The 10,617-nt window shown below is 38.7% G+C and overlaps 1 pseudogene; it reads left to right on the forward strand.

Moving 5' to 3' along the window:
- Positions 1 to 4,181: 4,181 nt before the first annotated feature.
- Positions 4,182 to 4,281, forward strand: LOC113346523 (annotated as a pseudogene).
- The last annotated feature ends 6,336 nt before the right edge of the window (positions 4,282 to 10,617 follow it).

The raw sequence follows: 10,617 nt of genomic DNA on the forward strand, positions 1-10,617 counted from the left end.
TGAGGGTGATATGGGGTTGCTACTTTATGGGTAATACCGTATTGTTTCATTAAAAGAGAAAACGGTCTATTACAAAAGTGTGAACCTCCATCACTAATTATAGCTCGCGGCGTACCAAAACGTGTAAGTATATTCTCTTTCAAAAACTGGACTACGACCCTGTGGTCATTCGTTCTACACGGAACCGCCTCAACCCACTTAGACACATAGTCTACAGCGACAAGTATGTAAAGATAACCAAACGAAATAGGAAATGGACCCATAAAATCAATGCCCCACACATCAAAGACCTCAATCACTAAAATAGGGTTCAAAGGCATCATATTTCTACGGGAAATGGTTCCTAACTTCTGGCAACGCTCACAAGAAACACAATGACTATGGGAATCTTTAAACAACGAAGGCCAGTAAAATCCACACTGCAAAATCTTAGCAGCAGTCTTCTTAGCACTAAAATGACCCCCACATGCATGTTCATGACAAAAGGAGATAATACTAGACTGGTCACTCTCAGATACACATCTCCTAATAATCTGGTCCGGACAATACTTAAACAGATAAGGATCGTCCCAAAAGAAATGCTTAACCTCGGCTAAAAACCTAGAACGATCTTGCTTACCCCAATGTTGAGGGGTTCGACCAGTAACAAGATAATTCACTATATTTGCATACCAAGGTGATTGGGAAACAGAGAACAATTGTTCATCAGGAAAGCTATCCCTTATAGGAAGGGAATCACTAGGGGAACTAACAACTAGCCTAGACAAGTGATCTGCTACTACATTTTCTGCACCCTTTTTGTCTCTAATGTCTGGGGAAAATTCCTGTAACAATAGGATCCATCTAATCAATCTAGGTTTGGTATCCTTCTTAGATAAAAGGTATTTCAAAGCAGCATGATCTGTATAGATTATGATCTTAGAACCTAATAGGTAGGACCTAAACTTATCCAAGGCAAACACGATGGCTAAAAGTTCCTTCTCGGTAGTTGTGTAGTTCATTTGGGCATCATTCAGAGTTTTGCTAGCATAATAAATCACATGAAGTAATTTGTTTTCTCGTTGTCCTAAAACGACGCCTATAGCATAATCTGAAGAATCACACATAATCTCAAAGGGTAGGTTCCAGTTAGGTGCCTGGACTATCGGGGCAGTAGTGAGTAAAGTTTTAAGCTTCTCAAAAGCCTCTAAACAAGCATCATCAAAGACAAACTTAACATCTTTTGCAAGCAAATTGCAAAGAGGTCTAGAAATCAAGCTAAAATCCTTAATGAATCGACGGTAAAAACCTGCATGCCCTAGGAATGACCTAATATCTTTTACGGTTTTTGGGACCTGTAAAGTCTTAATAAGGTCAACTTTGGCTTTGTCTACCTCTATACCCTTTGAAGAGACGATGTGCCCTAATACAATTCCTGATTTAACCATGAAATGGCATTTTTCCCAATTAAGCACTAAATTTTTTTCCTTACACCTAGTCAACACTAATGTCAAATGATGCAAGCACTCATCGAAAGATGAACCAAACACTGAAAAATCATCCATAAAGACCTCTAAGAACCGTTCTACCATATCAGAAAATATGCTCATCATACAACGCTGAAAAGTTGCAGGGGCATTACATAGCCCGAAAGGCATGCGTCTATACGCAAAGGTACCAAAGGGACAGGTAAAGTGGTTTTCTCTTGGTCTTCTGGGGCAATAACGATCTGATTATAACCGGAGTAGCCATCTAAGAAGCAATAGTGACTATGTCCAGCTAATCGCTCTAGCATTTGGTCGATAAAAGGAAGGGGAAAGTGATCCTTCCTTGTGACCTTGTTCAATTTCCTATAGTCAATACACACACGCCATCCCGTGGTCACTCGGGTTGGGATTAATTCATTATTATCATTCTGGACTACAGTGATACCTGATTTCTTGGGGACAACCTGAACAGGGCTGACCCACTTACTGTCTGAAATTGGGTAAATAATACCCGCATCTAACAACTTAAGCACCTCTTTTCGAACTACCTCTTTCATGTTAGGGTTCAGTCGACGTTGCATCTCCCTAGAAGGTTTGGAGTCTTCCTCTAAATGAATCTGATGCATACACACAGTAGGACTTATACCCTTAATGTCTGCTATAGTCCACCCTAAAGCTTCCTTATTGTCTTGAAGTACATTTACTAGCCTACTTTCCTGATCACTATCCAAATTGGAAGCTACAATCACAGGTAAAGTCTCAGATGGGCATAAAAAACACATACTTTAGAGTATCGGGTAGTGGTTTAAGGTCCAACTTTGGGGGCTCTTCTAAAGAAGGAATTAGGGTAGTCTCAGAAACTGGTAACGGTTCGAACCTAGCTTTCCATCTATCAGTGTCTAACACAGGGGTAGAATCTAATAGAGCATTCACCTGTTCAATAGTGCTATCGTCGTCAAAATCTAAACCAAAATGGGATAGACAACTTTCTAATGGGTCTTCAGACAAGATGTTTGGTAATGACTCCTGAACTAAGGCTTCTATCATGTTCACCTCCTCAACACATGTGTCATCTAGCTCATGAGGTTGCTTACTGACATTAAAAATGTTCATCTCCATAGTCATATTACCAAAAGATAAACTCATCACACCATTTCGACAGTTAATGATCGCATTAGACGTAGCTAAAAATGGGCGACCTAAAATCACAGGTATCTGGTTCTCTGGGTCAGGGACAGGTTGGGTATCTAGGACCACGAAATCCACTGGATAAATAAACTTGTCGACCTCAATAAGAACATCCTCGATAACACCTCGAGGGATTTTAACAGACCTATCAGCTAACTGCAGTGTCATCTGAGTAGGTTTCATTTCACCAAGTCCTAGCTGTAAGTATACATGGAATGGCAGTAAGTTCACACTGGCTCCTAAGTCAAGTAAAGCTTTTTCTACCCGGAAGTTACCTATTGTGCAAGCAATGGTAGGAGAACCTGGGTCTTTGTACTTTGGAGTTGTGGTGTTCTGAATGATTGAACTTACGTGACTAGCTAAAAAGGCTTTCTTATGGACGCTAAGTTTTCGCTTTCGCGTACACATATCCTTAAGGAACTTGGCATAAGCAGGAATTTGCCTAATTGCATCTAATAAGGGAAGGTTTATGGTAACTTGCTTAAAAACCTCCACTATGTCATTAAAGTTCGATTCCTTCTTTGTTGGTACTAATAGCTGAGGAAATGGGGCTCTAGGCCTAAAATCAGACCTTTCAGGAACCGAATTCACATCATCAGAAACTTTATCAGTCTCTTCAGCTACTGGTCCTGAGAGGTGAGATCCTGAGGGGTGAACTACAGTATGTTCACTATCGGGCATGGTTACCTTATTGTCTACAACTCTACCACTTCTAAGGGTTCTAACAGCATTCAATTGATTCGATGGTTTTGCACCTAATTCATGAACTCCTCTAGGGTTGGGTTGTGTTTGACTAGGAAACTTACCTTTTCTCTCAAAGAATCACTTATCAGACCAACCTGGGTTTTTAACTCGGAAATAGCCTGACTATTTTCTTGTCCTATCCTGTTACTAGCTTGTAGACTCTGTTCTACGGATAACTGGAATTTTGCAGTTTGCTGAGTTAACAAGGCGAGAGATTCCTCTAAACTTAGGATTTTCTTATCTGACTGATTCTGAAACTGAGCTAGTCCTGAAGGATTCTTAGTATAGCCAAAACCTGGGGGAGCATTATTACTAAACTGACCTTGACTTTGGCCCTTAGACCACGAAAGGTTCGGATGGTTTCTCCAACCAGGATTATAGGTTTCTGAATATGGGTCAATCTTTTGACGGTTATCAAATCTAGTGTTATTATAAAGAGCATTGGCCTGCTCTTCAATATTCTGGCCTTCCCAAAAAGGCTCCACTCTACCACTAGTCTGGCCCACTTCTAAGGCTTCTAACCTTTTTGCTATAGCAGCAATTTTGGCATCTGATTCATAGCCTCCTTCTACCCTATTAACGTTTCCTCTACTTAAAAGAATTGTTTTCTGGGGTGCCCTACTATTTTCCCATTGCTGGGTTTTTTCGGCGATTTCATTAAAAAATTCCATCGCCGCATCAACAGTTTGGTTTTCAAATCCACCAGTGCATAGAGACTCAACCATGGTCGTTGTGGAATAATCTAAACCCTCATAAAGGATCTGAACTAGCCTAACCTTTTCTAAACCATGATGAGGACACTGGGATAATAAATCATTGAACCTTTCCAAATACCTATATAAAGATTCTCCCTCTTGTTGTGAAAATGTGCATATTTGCGTCCTAATAGACGATGTTTTGTGCCTAGGGAAAAACTTATTGAAAAAGGCAGATGTAAGTTGTTCATATGTCTCAATTGACTCGGAGTCCAAACTATACAGCCACGACTTGGCCTTATCTTTCAGGGAAAATGGGAATAACCTAAGTTTCAAAGCATCATCATCTAAGCCTCTAATTCTTAGAGTACTACAAATTTCCTCAAAATCCCTAACATGGTAATAAGGGTTTTCATTTTCTTTCCCTAAAAATTGGGAGCATCTGTAAGGTCCCAGGTTTCAGTTCATAGGGTGCCTCCGTTTCAGCTAACTTAATACACGAAGGACGGGTAGTCCTAGTTGGATTCAACAAAGCTTTCAAAGTTGCCATTTCTGGCGCTATCGGAGCAACAGGATTCTCTCCTCAGTCAAAGAACGTTCAAAAACAGACTCTTCAAAAGCCGGACTTTCTAGATTAAGGTAATCGAGACGCTTCGAACTACTAGGTTTCTCTTTAACAAATCTACCTAGTGCGTCTCTTTTACGTTCAGGCATACAATAGAATTTTCTAAATTGGAAGGGTAAGCAAACACAGATCAAGGCCGACTCAACCAAATCAAACCTATTGATTTCTAGCAAACAAAAAGCATGATGGCTCCACTTAGATTGTTTCTAGACCAGCTTCTAATCCTTCGAACGGGAATTCGTTACAATTTAAGCAAACCCCTCTGGAATCAATCCGAGTTAACGTAAGTTGAATAGAGGCGAGGGAAGCTCGGTGGAGCTTTGATACCCAAGGCCTCACCGGTATTACAAGGCGGCGCAGTCACGCATTCAACTTACAGAAACCGTCAAGAACTTCGAAGTATGCTTAAAAGAGTAACCAATATTTTTCGAATGACTTTCCTGTTAAGCTCGTTACCCTATCGGTCTCGTTCTAGTCAAAATTTTAGGCTTAGGTTCGCGTAGGTTACGTGTTCCTAAAGCGGGCAAGAAGAGAACGGTGATGAAATCCGAACCCTTATCTTGTATGGCCAGGCCTTGCCCTTTACTAGAAAAATAAATGTCCGTATTCAGTCCTCAACATATATGCATACGAAGGAGTCCAGTAACTCGCTGACAGGGGATTCGCGAGTGTTTAGAATCTTACCTCCCGTTCCAGACGGGGGATGAATCGGTTGTAGTCGACTCGGGCCACTGACTCCGATGTCTAGTGTACGAACCCAAGGTGCAGAGACAATATCGTAATTGTCCTCCTTCTCTGCAAACAGTTTATATTTAAAGTACCCTTCCGTAGGGTAATAAAAAAATAATGTCCCAAAGTCCAAAAGTCCAAAAAATAAAGAAAAATTACAAAAATAATAACCCTAAACTGTCTACCGAGGGTCAAGTTCTTCGCGTTCTTCTTCTTCAACAGCAGCAGCAGAAACAAGAGTTTGGTAAAGCTCTGATTTCTTTCTCTGGCTCTCCTTAGGTTCCCAAACTCTCGACAACCTCTTCTATATGACCCAAGACATCTATTTATATCAAAATACCGATTAAATCTCTCCCAAATCTTCCAAATCTCGTTTCCTTCACTTCACGGCCAGTTGAGACAATTTCTTGTTTTATGATTTCTACGCGTTTCTGAGCTTTTCTTTTTATTCTAAACTCTTCCTTAGATAGATACAAATCTTTTGGGAAGGTTTACAGCGTTTAATCACTCTAAAATTCCCTAAAACAGGTCACACACGTGACTTTGACTCCATATTTTCTTGTTGTGAGAAAAATCCGTCGTTTGAGCCCAATCTAATCGATTTAAACACCCATATCAGATCCTAGACCCATAAGGAGTCTATCATATGAAAATCAGAGGTTTAATCGACCCCTCAAACTCCTTCAAATCACGATTGCCAAAACTGCTCTTTAACTGCATTTTTTTCCCGCCAAAATCCTTTTTTTGAATGTTGAAGATGGTTGCCCCTTATCCAGAGTAGGGGTGCGATTAGCAACTGCCTGGACATGGGATGCCCCTTAGTAATTAGGTTACCCCTTATCCAAAGTGAGAGTCTGAATAGCAAATGCCTCCGGGTGCTTTCCGACAACTTTCGAGCCAATTTTTTCCAAAATTTATTAGCCTAAAATACCTACAAAAAAAAACAAACCATAATAAGTACAAAAATGAGCCCTAAAAATATATAGAATCGAGACAATCGGACACAAAATGTGTCTATCATTAACCCAGGCTATGATACCTCGATAGACTTTATTTTCCCACCAAAATTTTTTCTCCAATTGTGGGAACTTTGAAATTCAAATGTGTCAGATATTAAGTTTCGAGACTAAACTAATTACTTTAGGAGATTAGGGTCGACATATTTTTTTTTTAGGAAGACACCACTCTCTTTGTGGTCAGTTGTGTAAGTCAAATTTGATTGACTTTAAGGATCCGCAATTATTTAGTTATTATTATGTGCTTCTAAGTTTTTATTTGAGTTTCCAGACTCTAGAACCTGAACATTCGGATCTAACTTTTGAGGAAATGCAACCCATGGAAAATATGTTATCTAGACCAAGTTATAGAACCTGAACCTGAACCACAGCTAGATATCGTTGTCTTAAACAGGAACAGACAAGGGTGTGCTTATTTGTTAACTTTCTTGGCATGTGCGGATTCCTTTTACTTTGATAGCTCCATTTGGTTTTAGTGATCCGCAGTTATTCTGGCTATTATTTTATGATTCTATAAGGTGACTAATCCTTTCTTAGTCTGGTGAAGACTTAAACTTAGCACTTTTTGGAGGTACACCCAATCTCATGCAATATGGTAATATCTTTCTTAACTCTTTTGCTTCAAATGGTAACAGTTTCTCCTTGTTCTATGGTTTTAATTTATCTTTAGAACATTGAGGACAATGTTAGATTTAAGTTTGAGGGTTAGTAGGGAGAAATTTTTAGTTGCATAAATAAAACTCCAGAGCCTAGAAACTTTATGTTATTAAGGATGGCACAAACCAATCTAAGTGGATGGAAGCATCTTGGTTATAGGAGTTGAGGAAACCAATCTGATTAGATGGAATATTTAAAGAGTCTATTCATAAAGCACGGACGTCATGTGTTAGAATTAAAAAAAAAACATGGTAGTTTCACCATATCCGTTGAATCCTTTCACCTTCTGTTTTATTTTCTATAAGTGATGGGTGAAATAGAGTGATGAGATCAAAAAAAAAAAATAAATTTGAGACCAGACCATCAGACCAACCGGAATAAATTCAATAAAGTCGACCACTGGAGCCCTTGTATATGCCCGTTGTGTTGACCTAGAGTTAGGATTATCACCCGCTGGTTCCCTGTATAGCCGCTGTGCTTGATATTAGTCAGACCGATATCTCAGTCCATTAGGATAGGTTCACCTAGTCAACATCAAAACCATCTATGTTTTTCAGTACATCCATCTTCTTAATCTTTCCATGTGGTTGGTTGACTCCGGTTATGATTACAGAAACTATCTGAGTAGAGCTCTGTCACTTATATGATTTTAGTTACTTGAGTGCAAACTCATGTACAACAATTGGAATTTCGCATCAGGGTACTTCCTCCTGTAGTCAATGAAGTATGTCAACCAAGGAGATTATTTAGTGCCTTCCAAGGTTTTGCGTAGATAGCTAGGGTCCGGAGTAAAGGTTTTGTGGGTACACCTCTGGTAAACCCTCCGGAGACAACACTCCGCCGGTAGGGCCCCAGCCGATTAACGGCTTGTTGCACGTGCTAAGTGTAGTCATTTTTATTTTTCTAGATGAGATTTGCTCGAGGACTAGCAAATAATAAGTTTGGGGTATTTGATAGACACATTTTTGTGACCGAATTGTCCTCAATTTTCAGTATTTTGGTACTCGATTTTCTACTTATTATGGTGTTTTATGTGTTTGTAGGTTTTTTGGAAAATTCGCTCGAAAGTTGGTATAGGCACCCGAGGAAACTTATTCGGACTCTCACCTAATGATAAGGGGCAAACCCAGGAGCCAACTGCTAATCGCACCCCATTACTTTAAAGGGGGTCCATCTATTCCTTGATTTGAAAAGAAAAAATTGCGGAAATTTTGGTTTCAACGGTAAGGATTTATTATCTTTAAGATAAGAATATCTTCTTGCCTTACAAACATGAAGTTTTGAAGAAAAAGGAAGTTATCTTGTATTAACAAGAAGATACCCTTAGAAGATTTTATCTTGGATTTTATTCTGCGAATTAAAGAGATATGGGTTTAGAAAAGACATATATAGAATAAAAAAGGAAAAATTCTTGAAGATATTTTTAATTAAAAAGAAGAAGATTTTGGAGTTATGGAAGAATATATTTGAGTGATGTGTACTTGTGTGTATAAATAGAGCTAGAGCACATTTGGGGGGGAGTTATGGGAGGGCCGGAGCCGGTAGCCAGTTTCAAATTTTCTTTTATTTCTTATATTTAGTTTTCTTTATAATAAGGAGGAACTAGAATCACATGCTGGGATTATGGAGGAACCGTTGTTCCAATAATAAAGTGGTATTTTCTTATTAATTTATTATTGCAATTTCTTTATGATTATTTGCACTGAACTATAATTGATTATAATATTTTGATTAATTAGTTGTGTTCTCTCTTGATGGTGCATGCTTAGCTTAGATCTCTTGATGTTCCATACTTGCGATTAAAAATTAATATTTTGGAAATCTAATATTGGCAATATCTTAGAATCAAATTGAACGTATGAATTGCATAAATATTATTGTTAACTGAGTCACTTAAAAATTGGTCAATGGTGGAATCGATAGTCTCAGTTCTTTCCATAATCTTAAATCAATCTTCACAAGTCCGATAGAACGACAACCTTCTTACCACTATATAAAATTCGATCATTGGTCAAGCTTGAATAATGCAAACAAGCTAGTAATGCAAGAGTGGCATTGCTAAGTGAATCATATGACGCATATATAACCAGAATGAGCTAAGGAAATGGCCAAGTTCAGTAAAGCACAATAGTTGTGCAATATGGAGGCCAAGTTCAGTAAAGCGCAACAATTGTGCAATATGAAGGTCAAGTCCCGTAACGCACAACAGTAGTGTAATATGGCTCAAGTGACGGTTAGGAGTTGGTTAATTGCTTCACAAGCGTGCCAAATGTGTGAGACAAGAAAGTACGGTTACAAAGGGAGTTTATAAGTTTGGGAGTGTGTTCATAACTGCATTTGAACATGTGTTGAAGGCTAAGGTGAGTTAGAGAAGAAACTGGCCTGGTTGGCACAATTATAGGCGGTTATGGAACTGCCCAATGGGACAGATGAATGTCTCATGCGTGTGCAACAGTTGTGCACGGTTTTTTTCCAATAAAGCTACTGTATAAGTAGTACTAAGGCATGGGAAAAATCAGCAGTCTTACATAGGAGATTGTGAGACACAAATTGAGAGAGTTTTTGTAAGGACAAGGCTTGGTCCAAGAGGAACAAGTTTGTGTAAGTCCCTAAGTGGGAAAGTTTTGTATTTATTCCCTTTGATGCAATAAAATGAGATGATTGTGTCATGTTTTACGTGTTCTTGGTTGGATGATTATTGTTGGTAATGTATGGCATTGTTTGAATGCATTATGGGGTGCATTTCAGAAGTTAAGAGAAGTGAAAGAAGGCTAAAAGACTTTCGTTGTAGAACTAAAGAGTTGGATGTTTGCATTGATGCAAACTTATAAGGCTGAAGTGCAGGTGGGTGAAGATTGATTCACGGAACCGCTGTTCTGCTGGGTTACACTTTCGTAGAAATTTATAAGAGGCATTTGAAGGTGTGACACTGTCCATAGTGTCAAGTTTCAACTACAAGGAAACGAAATGTACTCAAATAAGTGACCACTGAAAACTACAATTGTATCAAAAAACTACTAAAAACCAAGAGAGCTCTAACTAAATATCTGAAACCCCACTTGTCCTCTGTCATTGTGTACAAGTTACAACGATGCTACACACACCGAAGTTTACACTTCGTTTTATCCCGGAAAAGAATATAATAGATAGCATGTTGCGTCCCCCTGCATTCGGATTGACTCTACCGGTGGGAATTTTGGTGAAAAAGCTGAGTGAATTTAGATTTATTCACAAGTTATACCTTTCGTCACCATTTTGTGGAAATTTGATAGGTATGAATACGGTAGATACCCGTGACTCGATTATAATTTTTAACCTGATCAAATTGGGATATACCCAGATTAATTGGGATATACCTAATGAGACAAAAGCTAGATCATTTTGAAGTAAAAGAAGCCACCACTTAACCATGTATTTTCTAAATGGCTAATATAACCTTGTTTAATTAACACTAAGAAAATATGATTAGCTTAATTAATCGAGTTTAGATTGATTAA

Source organism: Papaver somniferum, unplaced genomic scaffold (genome assembly GCF_003573695.1).
Source record: "Papaver somniferum cultivar HN1 unplaced genomic scaffold, ASM357369v1 unplaced-scaffold_99, whole genome shotgun sequence".
In the NCBI taxonomy this organism is placed as follows: Eukaryota; Viridiplantae; Streptophyta; class Magnoliopsida; order Ranunculales; family Papaveraceae; genus Papaver; species Papaver somniferum.